We start from the raw sequence: 26,732 nt of genomic DNA on the forward strand, positions 1-26,732 counted from the left end.
GCTCCGATATCATGACCACCACGACATCCTGATCTCACCAATCAGACAATTCATTATGGTGAATTTTCAAGGCACACGTATCTGCACGTCGCTACACCAAAAATGAAGAATCGCGTGACGCTGTGAGAGACGCCTTCTGTTACGTAACACTATAAATGCTCCGTCGCATGTCACAAAGGACGTGGCGACATATTTAATTGGGTGCAACATGAGGGAAAATACACAGACCCACTGATATAAATAAAATAATTCATATCAGAATTTTTCATTTATAACTCATAACAAATTTTTAGTCGTAACTTTAGGGGATACGGAGACTTCTCGGTAGATCATTTTAGGTATACACGATAACATTGGAATTTCAATACTACACACACGATAACAAAATAATTAGGGTTAAAGTAATTGATAGTAATAATTTCAGGCGTACTCTTAAAATAAACCGGGAATAAAATTTTAAATATATTACTCAACTCTAGACGGAAAGGGAAACTATCTGGTGCAGTAATCGTTCCATCGGGTCTCTGTAGCTGAAAACTCCATTGGATCGGAACGCAGCCCCAACTTCATAAGACCAATAAAAGCCAATTACTATTTAATACCTACCATCTCAGTAGAAACACCCAGCAGCAAAGGACGTAAGTCCTTATACTGCAATAGGCAGGAGGGTATTGCGCCCCTCCGACATCCTTGCGTTCCGTTTCAGCGCGTAGTACAGTTACGTGTTTGGCAACATTTTTACGGCTCAATCGACCGTTTACTCTCAAGTAAAATACAAAAATATTGTACAAATATCTCTTACTAAAATCATTATTTTGTATTTGTGAAATTTATTATTTTTCTCTCTTTAAATTTGCATTTATTTTGTTGTATATTTTTTATTACAAAAATATAACGTATAAATAGAGGTATTGTTAAAAAAGAGAGCTGTGTACCGTTTATTTAAGCGTTAGCTTTTGCCGGGTAATTATAGAAAAAATAAAACCAGTATTTATATTTGTAACTAGCAGACCCGGCAGTGCTTCCCTATTGCTAGATTTGATTATGTATACAGATTAAATGAACACAATTGAAAGTTTGTTAAAACATTAACAAAATGAACATTACGGAATTTCACAAAATTTAACCTTTCCCTTTTACCTTTTACCCTTTCTCCCTTATACCTCTTTTCCCTTTTAATTTTGCCATAATCCCTTTCCCCGTTTCCTCCTCCTTCCCTTTCTTACCCCATTTCTTTTTCCCTTAGTTCTCTTTCACCTTCCTGTTTACCCCTTTCCTTTTTTCCTTTTTTCTTCTTTCCTTTCCATTTCCTTTTCCCGGTTTCTCCCCTTTTCTTTTTTCCATTTTCCCCTTCTCCCCTTTACATTTTTCGATTCTTCTCTTTTCCGATTTTTCCCTGCCTGTAAATCGGTCCAGCAGTGTTTTAGTCTATAGCGGACACATGTAGGAAACATTGAAATGGAATCGTAAAATATTTATCATAGCGTGTGTTGCTGTTACAACCAACAGATAGCGCTGTATTAAAAAAAAAATGTTTTTACCTGTCACAGACGTGACACCTTAGGTATATTAAAACACGCAGCATTCGAATGCAACGTTGTGTTAAAATTTCAAAGCAATCGGTGAAGAACTTTCGGAGAAAGATTAATCAATGCTACGTATAATAGCAAATTATTTATGATTTGTTATGAATATTATATATCCATAATATTATATTTATAATATTTGTTATATATTATACTCGATATGGAAAGTTTTTATGTGTATTCTATGCAGTAAAACATTTGATTTGCTCTGTTTTGAAAATTAAAAAGAGAATAATTGGTCCGTTTAAAGAAAAATGAATTAAAAAGAAAAAATAACAGATAAAAACGACTTTACACATAAAATATTAAATTCTGATTGAATTAAGAATTTTCTCGTTTTTACCTAGCGTTTATTAAACGAAAAAAAAATCGACAAAAGTGATAAAATATCAAAGTGAAGTTGAGAAAATTCTTTTTTTTTCCGTTTTTTTTTTTTAAATCAGCTAATAAATGATAATTATTTCATTTATATACTTTTGATGAAATAACCACGTTGATATAAAACATTTTATAACTTTTTAAACAAAACCTTTCAAAGCAAAGTCGATTTTTCAAATCAACTTTGCTTTGAATTTTTGCTTTCCGAAAGGTTTTATTTTTACGTGTTATTTTTCCTTTCTTTTAAATATTTTCTTCACCTTTAGGATATATATATATATTTTTTTTTAATAAAAATTCAAAGATGAAAAATTTACTACTCCGAAGTTTAAATTAATATGTAATTCTCATTAGCAAATATTATTTCTCCAATTCTCTGATTTAATAATAAATTAATAAAAAAAAGAAAACAAATTAGAAAACTCCTCTAAAAAGTAAAAAATAAGAATTAAATCAAATTGAGAATTTTAAACAAAAAAATATAATATATTAACAAATATAAAAAGGCACTGAAAAGTAACAAATTAATTATATACATATCTAATAAATAACCAATAAATAAATGTAATAATTATTAATTATTATAATTGGTGTTGGATGCTCGATATATGTAAATGAAGAAGCCCCCTTTTGGAGACTGCCAGATGTGGCCAGTGTCTACACGGCAGAACTCACTGCAATTCAGCAAGCTCTTCGCTACACTGAACACTATTGCGAAGAGAGAGTGCTAATATGTTCCGATTCATTAAGTGCACTCGTTGCAATTCGGAACAAGAACATTAAGGATGTCCTAATTGCAAACATCCTGTCCATTTTATACGTACTAAAAAAACGAGGACAGCGATGCGTATTTGTATGGACTCCGGGGCATGCTGGTATTACAGGTAATGAAATCGCAGACGAAGCTGCCAGAAAGGCAACAGTCTGCGATGATGTGGATGCATTTCCTGTAAGAGTGGCAGATGTTAAAAACCGTCTAACAAACATAGTAAGAAACAAGTGGAACGCTGAATGGAGGAGTTTAAATACAAAATTAAACTCAGTTAAAACTTCTCCTTATAAATGGAAAAGCGACTTTAAGTTGACTCGCCGTGAACAAGTAGCGGTGACCAGACTTAGAATCGGTCACACGCGATTAACAAATTTATATTTGTTAACCGGCGAAGTGAGACCAATGTGCGGTGTTTGTAATAAAACACTGACAATCAAGCATCTAATAGAAGAGTGTACCATATATGAGGACCTCAGAAAGAGGTTCCGTCTTACAAATAATATTAGTGCTGATCTGGATAATGGAAATGAAGAAAATATAGTTGCATTTTTACACGCCAGTGGACTTCTTAAAAGTCTATAAAATGGAAGTTTAAGTTGTAGTAAAAGATACTCTAAGCGGTAGTTTTATATATACATATAAGGGAGTCTCGAAGCGTGGCACGTATAGTGACGGGAGGTAGCCCTCTTGCCTAGACCATTTTGGCTCACCTGCATTCAAGAGCAGTGAGTCGGGGTGTGTCCGATGATGGCATGGGGGACCCTCAAGGGTGGATTGAGGGCGCGAGGCTATGGGTGTACGCCGTGCATGTCTATGGCCTGATATAAGAAGGATTCAACTGCCACGGCACCCTGGCACGATTGATATACTGCTCAACGGCGGTTCTGGTCGCCCCGAGGGTGCTTAAACAAACTATAAATGAGACTTCGTAGAAGAAAAAAAGAAAGATATGGTATTGATAAGATTAATTTTAATTTTAATTTCATGGTCTTTTGAGAACCTATCTCAAATTTTAATATTGGGGCCCTTTACACCCCGTAAGTGGTGTATTTTCTGGGAAAATGCATCCACTTGCTTATTTAGCAATAGTTGAACGTGTTCTCACATAGTTGAAGTTCATCTTCGAATTCTGCTTGTAATCTAAGCCAATTTGAACGCACTCTTTCCGCTAAAAAGATTCATTTTAATTATTTATTAATTTTTATTTAATGATTTCATAATTACGATTACAATTATAATAATGATAATAATAAATAACATTTCAGATTACCGTCAAAATGTAATAACCTTCTGCAAGATTTCTAAATTTAATTTTAATTTTTAATCTTATTAACCCTTAAAGGTCATCTCGATGCAAATTTGAACCATCAAAGAATTAAAACTTGAGTTATTTTATTACAGATAAATAAAGTATATACATATACTAAACAACATCATTAAACAAAATATATATTTTAAAGTACAGCAAATGTCTATAAATACTTATTCGAAAACACTGTTATAAAAACTGCGCCACGCTTTTATTTAATTAAATATTTTCATTACTTTTGATTTTAAAATTTAATAATTATTACATTTATTTGTTGGTTATTTATATAATTTATTTTTTACTTTTCAGTGCATTTTTGTATTTGTTAATATATTATATTTTTATGTTTAAAATTCTCAATTTGATTTAATTCTTGTTTTTTACTTTTTAGAGGGTTTTTCTAATTTGTTTCCTTTTTTTATTAATGTTAATATTAATATTAGTTAAATAAAAGCTTTTTTAAAAAATAATTTTTTATATGTAATCAAATATATTTTTGTATTTTTTTTAAGACTAAAAAAAGGTAAAAATATTTATTTTTACACATCGAAGTTACATACGTGTAACAAATTTCAATCATTTCCATACAATAGTTCATGAGAAATGAACATTTTCAACTAAATGCATGAATTTAGCGTAGGGGTAACGCCTAGGGGTGTGGGGGTGGATAATATCAAATTCCGACACCGTAGTGCTGTATTGTCATCGAAGTTACAAACGTGTACCAAGTTTCATTGATTTTCATAAGATAGATCAAAAGATATAGCAGTTGCAAGATTTGATTGTTCCTAAAGCGAGTTAAATAAAAGCTTTTAAAAAAAGATTTTTATTAAAATTTAAAAATGTAATTAAAATTTTTAATCTAAGTAAACTGAAATTTAAATTTTTTAATTACAATTAAGTTGTATAACAAATAATTATAATATGGTGGTACTCCTTGAAGAATACAAATAACAATATTGTATTACTTCTCTGGATGAATATACAGAGTGTATCACAAAGTTTTCCCAGGACTTTTATAACCTATTCTACTCGTAAAACTAATGGAGAAAGGTCATATATGTCCTAAAATTCTTCATTTGCGAGTTACGACTGGTGAATGATTTAGTTTGGATTTCAGGTTAGACTACACCGATGAAATGAAATGAAATTTTCGGGACGTTAATTAAAAAGCAAAATTAGTGATTTCTTAAAATTTTTGACCTGGAAAATTGAATACAATAGGTCCCACAATTATAACTCCAGTGATCTTTGAGAAATTTGTGGTGAAAATCAATAAATTATAGTAAGAAACCCTGTTTTTTATGTTTGACATGCAATTGTTAAGTGGGTAATAAACAAAAACTTTTAATCGCAACATGTTGAAAATATAATTCTGAACAAAATAATGTAAGATAAGTTGAATAAAACAAAGAAAAGTTAGAATGTTAATCAGTTATTAGAAAAGTTAAATTTTTCAGTTCAAAAAACAGATGAAATCATTACTTCTGTCCCTTAATTAATATCCTAATAATTTCAGTACGACTTCATTTCACCGGGATTGCTGAAATCTGAATGAAATCTTTCACTACCAGTTAATTCATAAACGAAGCGTATTTGAACTAAGAAAAATTAATTATAAAATATTAGAAAAAGTTAATATGAACTTTTTCCGTTATATTCACGAGTAAAATAAGTTATGAATGTTCCGGGAGAACTTCGTAATACTTCTTGTACAGTGAGATTATAAAAATAATACAAAAATAAATAAATAAAAAAAACAAATAATAAAAGAAAAAACTAAATAAATTAGATAACAGAACTGAACAAAATACAATCAACAGTCCTCAGTAAAACGATCTAAAGTTGAATAATTACAATCGATAAATATAAATAAATTTATTAAATAAAAAAATAATAATACAACAGATTTATTAGATTAATAAATTTATTAAATGTAAAATTTTAAAGTATCTTTAATACAACTGCCAACAGTTTATCGCTCCACGTTTCTTTTTAAATTAATTTTTTTACGTAAACTCCTACAGAAATTCTCCGATAAGTATGTCTTCCCAATAAAGGGGTATGATAGTCGTAAGAGGAGTGAAGTAAACTTAATTTCGCAGCAAAACTTTACGTAAATTTACTTAAAGGGGTGTTTTAGTTAACACAAAACCGAACTGAATTTAACTTCTCTCATTATTGATAATAAATATCAATGAGGTATTCAAGGATGGATCCAGATAAGAAAAGTCCTCGATCGCTCTCTTAAACTACGATATTAATGGGAAATTTTATAAATTATACTATGAATTCATTAAAGTTTAGTTGAAATTTAGGAAATTTTTATAAGTTATTTCTCCTCTGGAAATACTTGATTCACGAAACTTTCAGTAAAACAAAAAAAAAAAAAAACGATTATGATGATAATTTATAGGCTGATTGATTTCAGAATCTTCTACCGGGTGCAAAAAATTTACTTTCTAGTAAATTGGTTTGTACTTGTGACCTGTGTTCTCGATTAATACGCTACCCTAATTATTTTAAAAGGATTAAGAAATTAAAATTATATTAATTAGTCTTGATTAATTATTGTTATTATTATTATTATTATTATTATTATTATTATTATTATGATCAATTATTGTTAATTAATTAAATTAATTATACGGGCTTTATTACATTGTTATAGTAATTTTATGTTCCAGTCTTTTAATACAAAGTATATCACAAACTTCTAACAGATTTTTTTTAACCTATTCTACTAGTGAAAATAATGGAAAAAGTTCATATAAACGTATGTCCTAAAATGTTTCGTTTTCGATCTACGGATAGTGAAAGATTCTTCTCAAGCGTTTGCTACTCCGTTGAAATGAGGCCGTACTTAAATTTTTAGTACATTAATTAAGCAGCAAAATTAGTGATTTCATATGGTATTGACCTGAAAAATTAAATAAAATAGATCCCAGAACCATATTTTAGTAGTTTTTGGGAACTCGGGTGAAAACCAATAAATTGGATTAATAAAAACCCGATTTTTTATGTTTGACGTACAATAACTTTCTTAAATGGTAATAATCACATAAGAGTTTTTAAAAAAAGCTTGTAGAGAATTTAATTCTGAACAAAATAGTATAAGTTAAATAAAACAAAGGTTAGAAAAATTTTAATTTTATTTTGAAACAGTACATCACTACATTTGTCAGAAAAGTATATTTGATGTGAAAAATGCGTAAAAAAATTTATTGTTAAAATTGCTGTTACAGAATTTAAAAAAAATCTGATGTGAACACCACATGACTTCCTTGCGCGCCTATTAAATTAGATATACATACTTTTTCTGACTTCATTTAAACTTAAGTCACCTGAAAGTGAGATACGATCCTCCAACTCTTTAATAAAAGAGGACAGTTACACAGTTGCGGATATATTAGTTTTTATTAATATCAAATATTTATACAATTATTAATTCAACAACCTTACCTGAAAATTAGGTTAGAATAAAAGTCCCTTCATTAAGTCCCGTCATTATAAAAACTTTTTTTTATAATCAGAGGTTAATAATTATTAATAAATCAATAAATTTAAATAAAAAAATATTTAAAAAAATCGGTAAAGAAGTCGGATTCAAACCGATGTACCTTCCTCTAATAAAAATCCAAATATTTCATTAATTAAAATTTTATTTGGCTATAACTCTGGAACAAAGGAAAATAAGTACCACTTATAATATATCGTTGAAAAGCTCTTAATTATAGCTTATTACTTATTTAGTTAAGAAAAAGTTCAAAATCCAATTTTTTTGTATTTTGGGTTTTTTTCGACACTTTTGGTTCAGTCTGTTGTAATCAAAAGGCGAGGTGTACAACTAGATGTTACAACAGTATTAAATCCAAAATTTCAACATTCTACGTTTTATCGTGTTGAGATACATACGTACGTACTGACGTCACGCCGAAACTAGTCAAAATAAATTCAGGGATGGTCAAAACTTCACAGGTTATGAAAGTTCCGGGAGAACTTTCGTAACTTTCAGTAACAAACTGAAAAGGAAAGGAAAAGGGAATGTGGTAAAAATGAAAATGGAGAAAGTGGGAAAGGGGAAATAGGGAAAAGAGAAGGGGAAAAGGGAAAGGTTAAGTTTTGTGAAGTTCTGTAACGTTCATATCGTTAATATGTTTTTCAAACTTTCAATTGTGTTCATTTAATCTATATACATATATATATATATATATACTGAAATCTAGCAATAGCAAAGCATTGCCGAGTCTACTAGTATGAAATAAAACAATAGAGTACAAATTGAGAGGATTTTTATTAGTTATTTTCCCATTTTTACAAGGAAGTATTGTAATCAGAAAAAATTTCAGTTATCAAATTTCAACGAAAATATCCATTTTGACCGTCCCTGAATCCATTTTGACTAGTTTCGGCGTGACACCTGTACGTACGTACATATGTTCGTATCTTGCATAACTGAAAAATGATCAGCCGTAGCATGTTGAAATATTGGATTTAGGACTGTTGTAACATCTGTTTGTGCATCTCCCCTTTTGATTGCAATTGACAGAACCGAAAGTGTCAAAAAAAGTCCAAAAGCCAAAAAAATTAGAATGTTTCACGTTTTCTTAACTATAGTAATTCATTGAGAGCTTTTCAACAATATAAGTGGTACTTTTTTTCATTGGTTCCAGAATTACAGCCAAATACAATTTTAATTAACGAAATATTTGGATGTTACAAGACGAAGGCACACCGGTTCAAATCCGACTTCATCTCGTTTTTTTTTTTACTTATTTTTTTATTTAAATATATTGATTTGTTAATCAATATTGAATTTATCAATATTAATCAATTTATTAACCTTTGATTGAAAAAAAAAAATTTACGATTAATAATAATTCAATAATAACAAAAAAAAAAGAAATATCGGAACTTATTAATGAAATAAAATTTTACGTACTTTTCATTTAAAAAAAAAACATGTGAATATGTAATTTAATAGGCGTACAATGTGTTCACATCAGATTTTTATCATTTCAATCATTTAAATACAATTAAACGGATATTATAAAATTATAGATTAATGAAATACAGTGCATCGATTAAAATTTAAAATAAGATTTATTCACATTTTTACAGAAATAAAAGATAACGAAATCCTACAAACTATCCGCAAAGTATCAGGATAAGTGCATCTAACAACGATATTCATTTCTTAAAAATGTTTAAATATTATTTTGTTGGTAAAGGTTTGGGGCTAGTACCTCTAGATGATGGGGTAGATACTTTGTTTGGAGTCAATTTTTTAAACATTTTGCAAACCTAACTCCACTTTATATTAAATTCAGTACATCCATATATGCTTTCTTACCAATTTTTTAATTGGTTTGCTCAAAAAATCCCCCTCCCTCAAAAATCTGTAAAAGAATCTTTTTATTATTTATTGCATATTTTTAACCAAATTTTTTTTTTTTGTCTTCCTAGGCAAGTAAGAGGGCAAGTGACCCCAAAAAATGTATTAGAGGCAATATTAAGGGTGGAAGCCAACCATATTTTAAAAATATAGATTTTTTTTAATTTGTTATATCTTTATTTATCTTGTTAAGTTTTTTTTTTGGTTGTTTATTTTTCTTGTGGAGTTTTTTTAGGTACTTTCTATTTAACACAGTGAAATTATAAAAAAATTCTTGGAAGATGGTAAATTTTAGAAGTGGGGAAGCAGAAAAAACTTATATTTTGAATTTTTAAACTTTTTTCAGCTTTTTTAAACATATAATAATATTAATTTTACAATAAAACTTTATTATAAATTGCCCCTACCCCAAAAAATCTTAGGTTACTTTTTTCACATATCATTATTTTTCTAATATATAAGAATAAATAACTAATTCCAGGAAAGTATTACAATTTTATTGTCAGATTTTTTTATTGCTGATTCATTGTATAAATTTAAAACTAACATATTGTTTTACAGAATATCATTATATTTATTTGTGATTATAAACGAATTATTTGTAGATTTTCGGAAAATCCGTTATATATTTTAAAATACGTTAAATATTATATATATATATATATATATATATATATATATATATATATATATATATATATATATATATAGTTTATTGCACAAAATTTTATTTTTAAGTTTAATTAGACGAGGTTATCGAGCGAAGTGAGAATAGGTTATGTTTTGTTAGATCATGTTGATTCCGAGTACTGACAAATTGTACATATATCAACGTAACCTAACCAAACAAATACGATCGCTTCAGTTGCTAACCTCGCCTAATTAAAGTTAAATATACAAATTGTAAACAAAGAAGAATTTTATAAAAAAAGCTATATTTAAAGTGAATATAATAATTATTATACAAAACATCGGTACTTTTTTTTGGTTGTGAAATTTCGAAAAAGTACCAAATTATTTTGTAATAAAGAAAGAAAGTTACAATGAATCTACGTTATGTGCGATACTTTATATATCAATTTAAATGTTAACATTAAACAAGAAATGTCAAAACTAAAATAGATTTTATAGAGTGATAAAACCCAGATAACTAATAGGAATTTACGGTTCAAAACAATCATAATGCAGTAATAATGGATTGCAGCCAATCAGAAGTTAATACTCCTTTTTTCTTTGTTTCTCTTTTTTTTGTTCCACTTTGTAAAAAAAAAGAATGAAATAATTATTTTTATCAAGAGATTGATGAAATGAAAAAAATAAATTTTCTGTCGCATAATTCTTCAGTAGAAATAAAATATACTGTTTTATATGAGACAGAAGTTGAGATTTTCTGGATCATCATTATATATCGTACGTTTCAATTGTTAAAACACAACGAATATATTAAAAAAAGTTTCTATAACGATACTGAACCGATGAAATTGTGTTAACTAATCTAATTTTAAAATAATTTATTTATAGATATTTTTAAAGCATTTTATAAATAAAAAAAAGCTGATAACGCAGTTGTTTCTTATGCACGGCTTTCACACATCACTTAATTTAAAATATTTATCATTTTATTTAAATATGTAATATTTTTTGTTTATTTAATTCAATGATTTTCAACTTAAGCGGGCACGCATACCGTATTTCATTCGCGCGGTAGTGATGGTACTAGCGACTACTTCAAATACTATTTACACTTTAATATCATTCATTTATTTAATTCTACTGCTCACCTGTGACGTCATTAGACAGCATAAGACTACAGCAGCTGTACGTTAGTGCTATACTAGAGTTCCTTATGGAGAGAGGGGTGGTTACTAATAACGCAGTTCACCCATTTAGCCGCTAGTTTATTTAAAGCATTTTTTGGGGTGGAGACGCGATTTTTAAAAAACATTTTTTGGAAATATCATTATTTTTTAATTCTTAACAAATACGGTTAAGAAAAATAAACTTAAATCTTGAGACACTGAGGGTGACCTTTCTCTACTATCTCATCCCCTTGACCTTTTAAGTTGAAAATTTAATTGGATCAATGCCCCATTTATAAAAGTAATCTGACCAAGGTTGGTCAAAATCGTTCCAGTAGTTCAGGAGATATAAGGTGATATAGACGGCGACGTTAAACATACACACGTACATACGAATATCCGGAAAATTTCTATCCGGGTTTTTGTATTCCTTATGTGTCAAAACGTAAAGATCCGGTGAAACCCCCATATTCTTTAATTAGGTTGATTACAATATTTTCCAATCGAAGGACGGAAAATCCAACCAAATGGAAATGAAAGACTATCAACAACCTTATTTTTCGTTAAAAAAATTACAGGATACATTTATTAGTGTTATATAACAAAGACAACTGAATTTAGTAAATCAGGAAGTAAACCATTTCTACTCATCTATTTTTAAAATTTTTCTTTATCAAAATTTTCATTCTATCATTCTATAATTAAATTAAATTCATTACAAATAAATGATTATTATTCAATTAAAAAAAAATTATTTTTATTCTGATTAACGATTAGAATATAAGAAACAAAATCTTATAAAATATTTTCGTTGTATAGTTATTTATTTTACACAATAATTAATAATCAATATAACTGTATTAATAACAGTATTTAATAAACTGGAATAAAATTTCTGAGTATAAAAAACATCTGTATTACTTTAAAGAGCAAATAATAATTATTATTAATAAATTATACCCGTATTAAAATAATCCAATAATTAATGTTTTGTGAAAACTCCGTAGGATAACACTGAGTTAATTTCCAGTTCCAATACACTTAAAGAAAAAAAAAAAAGAAAAACGAACTAAAAGATCAGAAAATTACTTTGGAAGTTACTAGATAGCTATCTGGCTGCTGATAATACTGTAATTTCAGCGAGTGTTAGCAGTAAATACCTAATTTTAGAAAAAACTCTAGGGAAATACTCTATAGACTAGTTAATCAAAGTAGAAATAATCCCTTAGAAATAATTTGATTCTTTCACTTGAGGTTATTTTCCCTCGTCTTATGTTTTGAAAGAGTTTGCCTCAAACTAAATTTATTTTAACTATTTTTATTTTCTATTTATAAAAGAAAATAGTTGTAATTTTTAAAAAAAATTATAATTTTAATCTCATTGTGATTTCTCCTTTAAGAAGTAAAATGCTAGCATTGTTTATATATTTAAATAATCTTAAACTTTTTAAAAATAAATTCTAAAGAATTCACAGAAACACTCGCATAATTATTCCAAAATACAATATTGTTACAATTAACCAAGTTCTAAGAGATAATTTTTACTTCCTTGAACGAAGTAAAGAAAGTATTGTGATTGCGAAAAATTTCAGTTTTCAGATTGTAACGGAAATATCCTTTTTTTACTAGTTTCGGCGTGACGTCATTACGTATATACGCATCTCGCGTAACTCAAAAACGATATATATTAAACCCAAAATTTATCTGTTTCTTTGTTTGATTGCTTGTTTGTTTGTTGTCTTTTCTTTTTCTTGTTTAGCCTCCGGTAATTACCTTTCAGATAATACTTCAGAGGATGAATGAGGATGATATGTATAAGTGTAAATGAAGTGTAGTCTTGTACAGTCTCAGTTCGAACATTCCTGAGATGTGTGGGTTAATTGAAACCCAACCACCAAAGAACACCGGTATCCACGATCTAGTAGTCAAATCCGTGAAAAAAATAACTGATTTTACTATGTTGTTTGTTCTCTCCTCACGCGAGAAGCAATCGATCGAATGCTTTCCAATTTGCAGGATCATTTGCATTATCCCAGGGAAGATTTTAAGTCGTAAACCGGGGCCCTTGCTCCCTTGAAGGTGAAGTTGTTAATTAAAGATATTATTTCATTAAAAAAAGATTAATCTTTTTACTTTATTATTATATTTTTGGCAACAGAAATAAGTAACGAACATTGCGGGAGTCTAGGAGGCGGTACCCTGTGGATAGATGGGAATCACAAGCTCTGCGGCCCTGGGGTAGGTCCCGGGGATGCAGGGGTGAAGCCCTCTGGCTAGACAGTCGGGCACACACACAGACACACACACACACACACACACATATATATAATATATATGTCTATTTTTCTTTTCTCTTCTTTTAAATTCTTAGCGCACAGCTTACCCTGGCTTTTGTGTCACCTATTTGTGACACAACAGCTGCCTAGCATTTTATTTCTGTCTCTCTATGGTGGTAAGGGGTTCACTAGAAGGTTTGTTGGAGATAAACCCATAAAAAATTATTTTATTATTAATATTCACGTAAAAATTTTGAATAAATCAATGTAATAAAAGTCTCTGCCACGGATTAAGGGGTTCGGAGCTCGTATCCAAGATAAGCTTACAATTTCTCTAAACTATAAAAATTCAACAATCATAATAAAACAAAATAGATAAACATAAATTCAGCCTGCATTTGCCAATATGAATAAATAAATAATTTACTAAAGTGGTTTAGGTTTTCTCAAATAAACGAAAATGTAAAACGAGTAAAGTTTTGTTGTGTAATACTTGGATGATCGTACGTAATAATATTTATTTACCTATAACTAATAAGATATGAATTTCTAATAGAATAAATCAATTTACATTATTCATAGTAAAACAGTATCAATTTAAAACTTAAATAAAAAAACTTCTGTAAGAACAGAATATTTCTTTTTTCTATTTAGAAAATAATGAACAACATCTTGTAAAAATTTTAAAGAAGATGTCCCTGCTCTTTTTTTCGTAATATTTAAATATTTACAACGCGACCGAACTGTAATGCTGGCATGGGATATCTCGCTAACATTTCTTACCATTAGGCATTCTAAGCTTATTTTACTCAAGTTAAAAAGTATTTTAAGACAAAAAAAAAACACCAATTTTATAATTTAATAAGAACGTTAACAACTATCTAGTAATCTACTAAAATAGTATGAAAAAAATCTGTGTGTATATGACATGACTTCCTAGTACGCCTGTTAAGTTTCTTTATTGTTATTATTGAATTATTATTTACTGTAATTTTTTTTTTCTGACAAACAGAGGTTAATAATTATTAATAAATAAATATGTATAAATTTAAAAAAATATATATGTATATGAAGTCGGTTTCAAACCGATGTGCCTTCCCCTTGTAAGATCAAAAAATGTCATTAATAAAAATTTTATTTCGCTATAACTCTGGAACCAATGAAAATAAGTACCATTTATATCGTTGAAAAGCTCTGAATGAGGGCTTATTACTGCAGTTAAGAAAAATTCCAAAATCCAATTTTTTGGATTTTGGGTATTTTTTGACAATTTTGGTCTAGTTGATTGCAATCAAAAGGCGAGGTGCACAACTATATGTTACAACAATCCTAAATCAATAATTTCAACAGCCTAAGACAAATCGTTTTTGAGTTATGTGAGATACATTCGTACGTATGTACATACATACGTATAGACGTCACGCCGAAACTAGTCAAAATGAATTCAGGGATGGTCAAAATGGATATTTCCGTTGAAATCTGAAAAACGAAATTTTTCGCGATCACAAAACTTCCTTTACTTCGTACAAGAAAGTAAAAATATTAGGTAAAAAATCACCTTTTGATTATTCTGAATTGACTGTCTGAATCTGAAAAATATTTAAATACGCAACATAATTAAAATACATATCTATATAGTTATATAAAGAGAAAGAGAGGTTTTTTGTTCGGAATAAACAAAAAACTACCCGATCTATAGCTAATAAATTTGTGAACTAAGAGTGCCTATCACTGTGTAAACTGGAGGTTTGAACTGATTGATTATGAACATCTACAAATCAATTTCTAAGTTTTTGAGTTTCATTTCGAGTATCAAGGTTTAAAACTGTTTTTCGAATATTTTTTGAAACCCTGTTATTATGTTTTTAATTTTTCGGTCATAAATGAAGAAATCAATCTGATTTTTGGTAAGTGTAATCTTTATGTCAATAAACCAATTTCTAGATTTTTGAAATTCGACTTTGAAAGAGATGAAGAAAGGTAAAAACATTTTTGAACAATGTAAATTTTCCCATTCCCGATTATAGTGAACGGAATATTTAATAGATTTGAGCTTGCAAATACTCTTCAGATAAATATTTAAAAACCATTTTCGGATTTTTTAAGGGATGCGAAGATACATCATGGCGCTGTGGCTCAACCACCAAAGCCACTGCCACCGTTGCTGTACATGTGACTGGCTGCACCAACCTCCGGTTACTTGACAAATTTACATAAAATAAAAAGTTTGACCGCTTCAGGAAACGCAAGTAACCGTTTAGCGCGGGAGAAGCTGCGACAGGAGAGGTAGTATAATATATTTGGTTGATTCCAATCTACTTTGCCATCGCAGTGGAATGATGAAACTTCTGGACTTTGGTGTACTGGAGGCAAAGTAGTTATGGAACAACTTCAACGTTCTACTGATTGCATTATAAATTTGATTACGGGAACGCATTTTTATCGAAAAATTTCTTAAATAATTCTAGAAAATACAATACCCTATTTCAGATGATATCATTTGGGCCAAAATAAATAAGAGAAGGGAAGTTGTGAATAACTATACTCTCAGACTAACATCCATCCCAACTCCATAAGGGGAAGACGCCCGTCTTGTGACGCTTCCGGTCGTCACCCCCCCCCCCGCCCTTCTCGGCATGGATGAGCTTTAAGGGGATTCATTTTTTCACTCTAATTTTTTAAATCTCATAGTAATACCTCAGGCCTCGTTGGGATGCCACTGATGTAAATGTCTCGGTAAACATATTTACATCAGTGATTTATAAGATCAGCTTTTGCCTTCGCTGCAGGCCTCATCCGGGCATCTTGAACGTCCTAGATCGTTGCCCTCTGAACTAGCTAACCGAGTTCACGGAAGCACGAACTCCGCACCTAGTTCTACATTTTATAGAGCAAATTCGTGTGTAAATGTCTCATAAATTCTCGGCAATTGAATAAAATACCAACAACAAAAATATAAAATATAAAATATGCAACAACGAAATTTATTCCTAGTTCCCTTAGTGAACTCAACTTCAGTTCATACCCCTGACTTGGTTTCATTATGGACTCCGGTCTGGTTTATCAGGGAGAGACGGACAGACCTCCTACTCCCACTCAGATCCATCGCAGAGTCCCGTGTGACATTTACTTTCATTTAATACCATCGTCGAGATGTCGCTACACTTCACGGCTGCATGGTAACCCATACCGTCGGAAACTCAGAATAACAGTCTATACATAATTGCTAAGAAAACTATTTTCCAATTCTTTTCAGTTTTATATATATATATATATATATATATATATATAGCGCACACAAAGCCACGTCGGAAGATTCTAGTTACTTTATATATTACTATCTTCCTCAGTAAAAAAATAATTTCGTTAGTAAAAGCAGTTTATTATTTTAAAATGGAATTTAAATACATAAGATATGACATATTCTTTCATTTTACTTCCCTAACTATTATAGTGTAAAATAAGGGAAAGTACTATAATGGACAGGTATTTTAAGTAGTGAATTTGAATAATTGAACACGACCCCAAGTTTTATTTTTAAAATAAATGTTTAATTCTTTTTATTAATCATATGAATTAATTTAGATAATTATTATTAACAGTCAAGGCCAATAAGAAATCGACCTCATCCTGTTTATTAACTATATTACAGATACCTGTCTGAAATGGCTTATTAACATTTTGAATGACTTTTCAATTTGTTACGCAGTGTCCCACAAAGAAACGGAGAAATGTTCTACTGGTGAAAATAATGAAAAAAGTTCATATAAACATAGTTCTGGAAATGCCTTGTTTTCGAGTTACGGCTAGCGAAAGTTTCACCCGGATTTCAACTCTTCTAATAAAAAGAAGCCCTACTGTAATTTTTGGGACCAAAATTAAGGAGCTGGAATCTGTAATCTGTAATCTGAGCTGGAATAGGATAAGATAGGTCCCAGAACTTTAACTTCAGTAGTTTTTAAGATATCCAACGTAAAACAAAAATTCGGTGTTGGAAAACAAGTTTTTTTCAGGTTTGTAGTACAACAACTTTGTTGACTAAAAAATGCGAAAGATTAAAAAAATAAATAAATTACATAAAAAAAATTAAATCTATTATATTCATTAACGCTAATATATGCGATTTGGTTTTTATAATGGTTGTTTCTGTGGTTGCATTATCGTTTTGCTTTTCATTGTTTTTTTCATTGTATTATTTTTTTTTTTTAGAACTCTATTATTATCCGCCAACACAACAAAAATAATAACTTTTTTATGGCTATCTTGAATAAAATTTATTTTAATTTTAATTTAATTTTAATTCAATTTATTAAATCTTTATTTTCACAGAAAAAGTTCTGTTCAGCTGTTTTTCTAGATATACAACAAGCATTCGATAGGATCTGGCTGCCCAATCTGCTACACAAACTAAAAACAAATTTACCTCAACCGTTTTATTTAATATTGCGCAGTTCCTTGAACGGACGTTTCTCCCAGATAAAATACAAAGATTATCAAAGATATCAGAAATCTTTGATACTTTCTCGGGTATTCCTCAGGGCTCACTGTTAAGGCTTATCTTCTACTCCATCTTCATTGCGAACCTTGCAATCATAGGCAATACCAGTATTGTATCGTTTGCCGAAGACATGACAACCGTGGCTGTCGATGATGGTCCAACTCAAGTTTCGACTAAGTCGCAATGTGTATTAGACCTTCTAGCCGAGAAAAAATTATTTTTACTTTCAAGAAATGGAAAATAAAGATCAACCAAGCTAAATCGACTCGCATAATATTTGCGATGAAAAGAGGTGACTGCCGCGAGCTTAAAGTATACGGTGTTTGGGTATTCACCTAGATTGTCGACTAACATAGAAGCATCACATTAAGGAAAAAAGTAAACAGCCACATATAAAATTTAAGGAGTTATACTGGTTATTACACAGAAAATCACAACTATCGTTATATAACAAGCTACCTTCTGTACAAAGTGAGTCTAAAACAGTTTTGGACATAAGGAATCCGACTCTGCGGTACGACGGGTATCAGCAATATAGAAATTATTGAGTATTTTCAGAATAAATTTGCGAGAACAATTAACACAGGCACCACGGTTTGTACGGTACAACGAAATTCACAAGTACTTAGGGTTATCATGTATTCGAGAGGAATTAAGTCTTAACAACTTAGAGGATTTAAGACTTAACGACCACGTAAACTATGTAGCTTTTAACCCCTTAGATAATGGGGAAGATTTAAGGCGACTAAAGCTGGTACGTGTACTGGACTTAGGAACCTAATAGTGTTACTCAAGACTTTCTTCATAAGTTGTGCATTATCAAAGGATTTATGTTTATGATCATTTATGTTATTAGTTCCTATGTTACTATTTTTCCTTTTTATGTTTTGGCTTTATTCATAGTATTGGACATTATTATGATGTCTAGTTCATTACAGACTGGATTTTTACCGATGCTTCCTTTGATTTACCTTTGATTTACACTTCATCTTTAGAATGTATTTAATTAAGGTGCTTGAAGGGAAACTCCTGTTTAGCTTGATTATAGTCATGAAATTTCTAATCTACGAAATCGATTGTAAATATAATTTGAGATAAAGAAAAAATTATTTCAATTTTTGATAAAAATTTATAATAAATACATCCTTCAATAATCAAGGGTGTTATACTAATTAAAAAAATCCCTTTTGGCACGCCGAAAGGCGGAGGTAGATTTCACCGACGCAAAGTAGGAGATAAAAAAGATTTCCACCTTAAAGTTAGGAACAAATTTACTCAATAAGACAATAGTTAAGCACACGACAAGCCCCATCTTTCTACAATTCAAGCAATATTTTGGTCATCTCTTGCCGTAAGGGTTGGTCATATCAAAAATTTATTCAGACAAAAGTTTTAGGTAATGCTTAGAGAAATAACAACCACTTTAAACCGATTCAATACTTTCTATTAAGGAAGGTATGATTTTTTTTGTCTTAAAACCCCATTTTATCCAATACCTGGACCAATGGTTGTGATATCAAAAAGTTTTACTTAGAAAACTTTTAGGCTCTTCTCCAAAGAATAGCAGGATTTTTAAACGAATTCGATATGTTACTTAATAAGAAAGTTATAGCGACAATTTGTTTTTTATTTTCGAAAAAGCCCCCCTTCCATTTCCACTCCCATGGTCCGATTTTGGCCGTTAACGAACTCGACCGAGATTTTTTGACGAGTTTTTTACAAGGACAATTTGAAAATGATTGGCGCATAATTACGACACTTATCGTGTCCAAAGGAAAGTGAAATATATATATATATATATATATATATATATATATAGAAACCTTTGTGCTAACGGTGGTTTTGGGGTCTGGGGGATGTGAAACGCAAAGATATGACGGAATTTTCCTGAAGTGAAATCACGGTACCTATTACAATAGGTAACTTTTTCTTATGAAATCTACCTAAAACTGAAGACGAATACAATTCAAAGGCAAGGAAAAAAATCAGTTAAAATATCAATATGGCTTTAATTTTTGGTCATACAAATAATACGTTATTTGTATGGGGAGTAAAAAAGCACAAAAAAAAATTGTGTAAAATCTATTTACACAAAATCTATAAATTTTTAGATAACATTACGTATTTTAGAAAAACATTCTTGGGTAAAAAAAACTTTAATCTTGTTAACGTGGTAGTCAGGATCATGCAGTACAGGAAAAATTAACGTTACATTTATAATGAAGTTCAAGTTCATAGAATAGGCAATAATATTCCGTTACATAGGATTCGAGGTCCTGTTATTAATAGGTTTTATTTATATATATATATATATATATATATATATATATATATGTACGTTCTCATAACACTTCATTTTTATACAAAATAATAATCAAATATTTCGCAATTAAAGTGAAGAAATAAAAAATTATAAAGAATTTCCCTATAATTTTTATTAAAGAACTAATTAAAAATGTAATCAGATGTTCTAAAAAAAAAATGGTAAAAAAAATTAAAAAATCTGTATTTAAAATAACAGATGTTTTCCCTAGATATTGATAAAAATAAAAAAAAGAAGAGATTTACGGCTTGTAATCATACATTCATACATGTTTGTTTTACTGAAAATAAATATTTGTATGTAAGAGTATATCCTTCAGTTTAAATATTTTTTGTAGCATTTTTTTTTTATTACTGAATAATTTTGAAATTTTATGAAAAACCGATCATGCAAATTTTTTACTTTAGGACTCCCATAAAAATATGAATAATGTAAATGTTTTTTCTCGGTATTTTCACATTTTGTTTATTTACCAATACACCCCAATATTGCCGATTACTTATTGTAAAAAGTACACCCTCTGAATATATATATCCACTTTCATAACCTACTCTACTCGTGAAAATAATGGAAAAAGTTTACATATACATTTGTCCTAAAATGCTTTGCGACTTGTCACCTAGTGAAATATTTCCTTCGGATTTCACCTACTACGGGGATATATGAGTTTGTATAGATATTTTTATAACGTTAACTAAGGGACACAGTTATTGATTTCTTATCGTTTTTGATCTGAAAAATGGAATAAAATAGGTACCAGAACCGAACCTTCATTATTTTCTGAGAAATTTAGGATGAAAATCAATAATTGTGGCAAAAAATCCTGTTTTTATGTTTGACGAACAATAAACTTTGTTAACTGAGCAATAAACACATAAAAGTTAGGATCAACTTGAGTGACAAAATTTATTTGCATGGATAAAACTTACAGAAGACCACCAGAGGAACTACGTTACAAATTAAAGAAAAAAATCTGATGTGGACATCACATGACTTCCTTGTACGCCTATTAAATTACAGATACATATTTTTTTAAAGCGAAAAGTATATAAAATTTTATTTCATTAATATCTTTTTTCTATTTTTTCATATATATATATTTTCTTATTGTTATTATTAAATTATTATTTATCGTAAATTTTTTTTTTTATAATCAGAAGTTGTTAATAATCATTAATAAATCAATATTCTTAAATGAAAAGAAAAAAGTTAAAAAAATGTATGTATATGAAGTCGGATTCGTACCGATGTGGCTTCCCCTTGTAAGATCCAAATATTTCATTAATTAAAATGTTATTTGGCTACAACTCAGGGATCAATGAAAATAATTATTACATATGATCGTTTAAAAGCTCTCAATGAGGGCCTATTAATCCAGTTAAAAAAAAATCCAAAATCCAGATATTTTGGATTTTGGGTTTTTTTGAACGCTTTTGGTCCACTCGATTGCAATCAAAATAGAAGTTGCACAACAAGATGTTACAACAGTCCTAAATCTAAAATTTCATCATTCTACGACTAATCGTTTTTGAGTTATGCGAAATGTATACGCACGTACGTACGCCGAAACTAGTCAAAGTGGATTCGGCGATGGTCAAAATGGATATTTCCGTTGAAATCTGATAACCGACATTTTTCGCGATTACAATAATTCCTTTACTTCTTGAACGGAAGTAAAAATTAAATCGATCCATTTAATGAAGATAAGTTTTAAATGTGATTTTAAAGAAAAAAAATAATAATAATACATACAGGTTGAATTAAGTACCTTGAATTTTTTTTTCAAACTATCTATATATATATTTTTTAAATCTGTAAACATTTAAACTTTTTTTATTATTTATTTATAATCCAATTTAAAAATAAGATGATGGACATTTATTGTTGAGATATAAATTTATAAAAAAAAACTGTTTGATATAAACTTATTTATTATTTACAGTTAATATTTTTCATGGAGAAATAAACATTTTTTTAATAATATACAATGTTTATAAAATCGTGGACTGGCTATGCATTTTTGGATTCTACTTGTAAAACAAAACAAAAAATATTATTAAGAAAAATAGCAATTTCCCCTTCATCCTCCCACTGTCCGCCATTTTGTTATTTTTGTATAAAAATTTGTATCTCGAGTTCGGATGGACGAATCACATTAATATTTGGTAAGCGTCTTAGTAAAAAAGTTTTAAAATTATCAAAAAATCAGGATTTAAATGCTTTCAAAAATTACAAAATGGCGGCCATGTTTATTTTTAAATCCGTTATATCTCCGTAAATATTAGTTTTATCCAAAATTTTGTTATTTTATAAAATATTAAGCATTTAATTTTGAGCAAAATGACTTTTTTTTTAAATCGGTTAACAAATAGCCGAGTTACAGCAAAGAATTGATGTAATTTTGTGTCTGTTTTCATGTCCTCCACTTTATGTTCGATTAAATATAAAATAATAAAGTATAAGTTATATCACAAACATTTTATTTTTATTTTGGTTTAATAGAAAAACATAAAATTTTCAGCCCACTGAAATGTACATTTTTCTATTGATTAAGAATAATTTTGTTAAAAAAAAAATTAATTAAAAATGAAATTAAATAGAATTTCAGCAGAAAACAGAAAATTGTTGGAAGAAAAAAATATGAAAATTCTCCATCTTTTATAGCAATTAAGAAGCGAGTTATTAAGTTTTAAATTTATCTGAAAAGATAAACTTATATAAGAATGATACCATCTTATTGGTCAAAATACCGGAGATTTTTTATGATAAAAATAATAATAGAAAATCACAAAAGTTTTTCATTAATCCAGTCTTAGATGATTTAAACTTTACTAACTTGGTACTTATAGTTTAATACATTCTTATAAAATATTTTCGCGCTTCTACATTATTTGAACACATTATATATCTTAAAGTAACTCATTTTTTTTGTAGCAAAGACTTTTACTATATAACCTACACACACACACACACACACACACACACACACACACACACACACACAGAGAGAGAGAGAGAGAGAGAGAGAGAGAGAGAGAGAGAGAGAGAGAGAGAGAGAGAGAGAGAGAGAGAGACATGAATATTAACTTAAATGTAATTTATTTAAGTTTATATTTTCCTCTTGATTGGATAGAATTAAATTTAATAACAAACATATTTTACTTAACAATATTATCTCTATTAGTCTCTTGGGTTAACCAAACAACTATACAAAGCCATAAATTAAATCCACTACGTTTCACTTATAACTCTAAGCTTCCTCAGGTCACAATACACATTCATACACACATAAACAAAATTCTCTTACATATTTATTTTAAGTATTAAAATTCATTGTCACGGCATTGTCGGTACTATACATGAACAGAACTTCAAAAATTGTAAATAAATTTTACTAATTATGTGCGGGCTGTTGCGCTCAGAGTTATCTCTATTCAAAACTTACCGTATAAAATAAAATGTTTAAATAAAGGATATATTTTCAAAATCAATTTTTTTAATAAAATGAGGATAATATTGAAGTTACAAATTACTTTGCTCCAGCACACAAAAATCTAGAAGGTTCATCATTTCATTTTTTGGAATTGCAATGTCAATATATATTTTAATCATGTTATTCTTTTTGAATATCTTCAAATTCAGACTGTCAGTTCAGGGTCATAATCAGAATCTGATTTCAGAAGCTAATACACTAAAAAAAATACACTAAATAATACACTAAAATTTGGTTAGCTGATTTGAATCAGGGATAACACGATTCTCAAAGGTTGATCTCGATTTTGAGCCGAGCGTATACGTTGCTCTTTGAGAACACTCTGACGTAGATTCACGTTGTCTAAGATCATAAATTTTAGTAGCCCTAGAGATTTTCTTCTAATGAAAATATGAATACCAAATTGAAAATATTAATAGCAAATTGAAAATCAAATCTAACCCAATTATATGGCTAACGTGGTGGAACTTCTTATTACAGGATGGTAAAAATTTACATCGTACTTGATAATTAACTCGCGTGAGGATGAGTTATTGCGGGTCGTCGCTAGATACCCACCGAGTTGGTCTAGTGGTGAACCCGTCATCGCAAATTAGCCGTTTTCGAAATCGAGAGTTGTAAGGTTCAAATTCTATTAAAGGCAGTTACTTTTATGTAGATTTGAATACTAGATCGTGGATACCGCTTTTCTTTGGTGATTTCAATTAATCACATCTCAGGACTGGTCGACCTGAAACTGTACAAGAGTACACTTCATTTACATTCATACATATCATCCTCATTCATTCTCTGGCGTAATACCGTACGGTGGTTCCGCAGAATAAACAGAAAAAGAGAGAGAGGGTCGTCGCTAAATAATGACACTAAATTTAGTAAAACACTTAATAACTTTCTGAAGAAATCGATATCGATATTAAATACTTCTCAAACCATCCAAACTTTGTTAAAATGAAAATAGTCGTAATTTCCTTTAAATTTATTATCAAACTATTTTTTTATGTGTTTATGATAATAATATAAATCGATCTTTCTTGACAATAACATTAAATAAAATAAAACATGTAGTAACTGTCTGAAAAAGTCGATGTTGACTTCGATCAATATAAATAATAGCATTAACCCACCGGGTTGGCTTAGTGGTGAACGCGTCTTCCACAATTAGCTGATTTGGAAATCGAGAGTTCCAGCGTTGAACTCCTAGTAAAAACAGTTACTAATACGGATTTGAGTACTAGATCGTGGATACCGGTGTTCTTTGGTGGTTGGGTCTCAATTAATCAAACATCTCAGGAATGATCGACCTGAGACTGTACAAGACTACACTTCATTTACACTCATACATATCATCCTCATTCATCCTCTGAAGAATTATCTAAACTGTAATTTCCAGAGGATAAATAGAAAAAAAAAGATAATGGGATTAAATTTATTTAAAGAAGTTTTAAGTCATTTAATTATAGTCTTTTTTTTATTTATTATTTATATAATAGTTAAATTGGTAACCGGCGGGTTAGTTTATGGATTAAACATCATAGCAAAATCAGCTGATTCTCGAAGTCGAGAGTTGTAAATCTAAGGCAGTTTCTTTTTTATGAATTTGAATGTTAGACTTTAGATACCGGTGTTCTGTTGTGGTTTGGTTTCAATTAATCGTCCGTCTCAGGAGTGGTCGACCTGAGTCTGTTCCAGACTAAATGTTTACCGATACGTTTACACTTACATTGCACTCCATCTACAGCTACGTCAGGCCTGACAAAGTGGTAATTGCATTTGCCAACACAAAAAAGTGTGTGTGTGTGTGTGTGTGCTCGTGTAAGCGCGCGTGTTTGTATGCGTATGTGTGTGTGTTACACACACCCAGACCCGGCAGTAGCTGGAAACGTGTTGGAGAAAATAATAGTAATAGTAGTGAAAAGTAAGGTAAGGTAAGGTAAGGTTTTTACTGTGGTAAATATTGTGTGGTTAGAGTTAAAATTTCACAATGAATTGTTCATTCGTTATCGCAGTTATCAGGAAAAAATGAAAAAGACATTGTCTCTTTATATAGTAGAGATATATAATCTATGCGCCCGCGCGCGCGCACACACACATTTTTTTGCTGCTATAAATCGAATTGTAAATTAATTATATTCTTCACAAAAAGTTAATCCAATTTTTTACATTCTATAAAACAACTTTTGTTTTTTTTTTTTAAAGAAAAAATCGATATATTTGTTCAGTAGGTTAAGAGTATAATGTTAAGTATAAATCGATAACATTTCTGGTGGGGCAAACATTTACCTTCATTAAGGAATTTTGAAAACATTGATATTAATGATAATTAATGCATTGTGGTAAAGAGTTTAAAAACTTGTACAAAAATTCTAAACAAATGCTAACAGAACGAAATAATTAAACACCCTTTTCAAATACCTCTACCTCATATTTATTATCATCCATTATTCATAAATCCGTAACTAGTATAGTTTTATTGCAGTTTAATACAACATGCACTATGTAATTTAATTATAGTAACAATAATAATAAAATTGAATAATACCTGATTTAAAACTGAGAAGTTTTTATTGAAACAATTCTCTGTTGTATTTGTTGGCTGCTGTTTTATAAAACTGCAATTTATTTGGCAACGCTGATATAACTGCAGTTCAATACGTGTTGATTCTGCAAAAAACAAACAAAAACAATTATTTATCGGTATGAGTTTGTACGTTTTAAGTTCATATTGTAAACATATGCTATATTTTATATTGATTTAATAAAGATAATTAAAATAAACTGAAATTAAAGAGATTATATCACAAAGGATATTTTTTTGTTTCTTTTATATAATAATATTACGTCATCTTTTATCATTAAATTTGAATCTTAATCCTCTTTAATAAAAAGATTAAAAGTTGACATAG

The 26,732-nt window shown here is 29.3% G+C and overlaps 1 protein-coding gene across 4 annotated transcripts in view; it reads right to left on the minus strand.

Annotated features, from left to right (window-relative positions):
* The window catches only part of Scp2 (Sarcoplasmic calcium-binding protein 2), an 869,372-nt gene that overhangs the window by 564,660 nt on the left and 277,980 nt on the right, over positions 1-26,732 (minus strand). For all 4 annotated transcript variants that reach the window (XM_075376000.1, XM_075375999.1, XM_075375998.1 and 1 more), the window contains one exon: positions 26,369-26,490. The gene's annotated coding sequence lies outside the window, so the exon portion shown is untranslated. The remainder of the gene's footprint in view (positions 1-26,368; positions 26,491-26,732) is intronic.

Source organism: Lycorma delicatula, chromosome 9, assembly GCF_047948215.1.
Source record: "Lycorma delicatula isolate Av1 chromosome 9, ASM4794821v1, whole genome shotgun sequence".
Classification (NCBI taxonomy): domain Eukaryota; kingdom Metazoa; phylum Arthropoda; class Insecta; order Hemiptera; family Fulgoridae; genus Lycorma; species Lycorma delicatula.